This window comes from Arachis ipaensis, chromosome B09, assembly GCF_000816755.2.
Source record: "Arachis ipaensis cultivar K30076 chromosome B09, Araip1.1, whole genome shotgun sequence".
Taxonomy (NCBI): domain Eukaryota; kingdom Viridiplantae; phylum Streptophyta; class Magnoliopsida; order Fabales; family Fabaceae; genus Arachis; species Arachis ipaensis.
Genome location: NC_029793.2, coordinates 9,374,432 through 9,375,495, shown reverse-complemented (window position 1 = coordinate 9,375,495; position 1,064 = coordinate 9,374,432). Strand labels below are relative to the sequence as shown.

Here is a 1,064-nt window from a genome sequence, read left to right as displayed (position 1 = left end):
TTATCTTATAAAAAATGAAAATAAGATAAAAATAATTAAAAATTAAAAAAATAAAATAATAAAAATTATAATTATAATTAAATTTATGTATTCTGTTGAATTGACTTTATGAATCACAAAATTTTTTTATTGTTCTTATAAACTAAAGTATAAGAATAGTTTAATAGAAATTTGAAAAGATAGGAGACTCGAACCCACAATCTCTTAATTGAGTATGGGAGTCTATGCCATTTGAGCTATTACTTCAACTTAAATTTGGAAAGATAGGAGACCCGCAACCTCTTAATTGAATATGGAGAGTCTATACCATTTGAGCTATTATTCATTGACAAAATAAAAAAAAAAAGAATAGTTTAATAGAATCCACAGATTTTGGGGGGCTTTGGAATAATGAAAACAATGTGGCTTAGTGTGTTCGTTGTGTTGAGTTTCTGAAACTTGAGTGAGTGATTTGATTCCTTGTTTGTTTGTTGATGCTCCGATTGACACGAAGGAAGGAAGGAAGGAAGGAAGGAAGGGAAGTGTCAACTGTCAAGTGTGATTGTGTGTTGCGTCCAACGTGGCCAATCAGGTAACACCTTCTGTCAATTCGAGCCAATAATACATTCACACGTAAGATTCTCTTTTTCTTCACTAGTCTTCCATTTATGTGCTAAAGTTCTCTAAGCCAAAGATAATTGTAAAATAATAAAGTAAAAATTAACTACGGTTAAATTTATTATTTTTATTATGCGTAAGTTTTATTATTTTAATTCAATGTCGATTAAGTTTTTATTTTTTAATTTATTAAACTTTTATTTTAANAAGTGTATGTGAGTTTTTGTCTTTAATGCATTTATTTCATAGACGGTTGTATGGTGGAAAAAAATAATATATATGAGACAGATGATAAAATGCTTTTCTCATTTTTTAAGACTTATAAATCCTCCATTAAACTATCGTACGTAGCACCTCTAGTATGTATAACATAAACTAGTTATAACATGAACCATATTTTTTTATTTGTTATTAGATTCATAACCAACATTGAAATATAAATGGTTTTCTTTTCTCTTAATTGATAG

The 1,064-nt window shown here is 27.5% G+C and overlaps 1 protein-coding gene across 1 annotated transcript in view; it reads right to left on the bottom strand.

Moving 5' to 3' along the window:
* The window catches only part of LOC107618534 (dnaJ protein ERDJ3B), a 6,777-nt gene extending 6,230 nt beyond the window's left edge, over positions 1–547 (bottom strand). The window contains exon 1 of the mRNA XM_016320625.2: positions 364–547. The gene's annotated coding sequence lies outside the window, so the exon portion shown is untranslated. The remainder of the gene's footprint in view (positions 1–363) is intronic.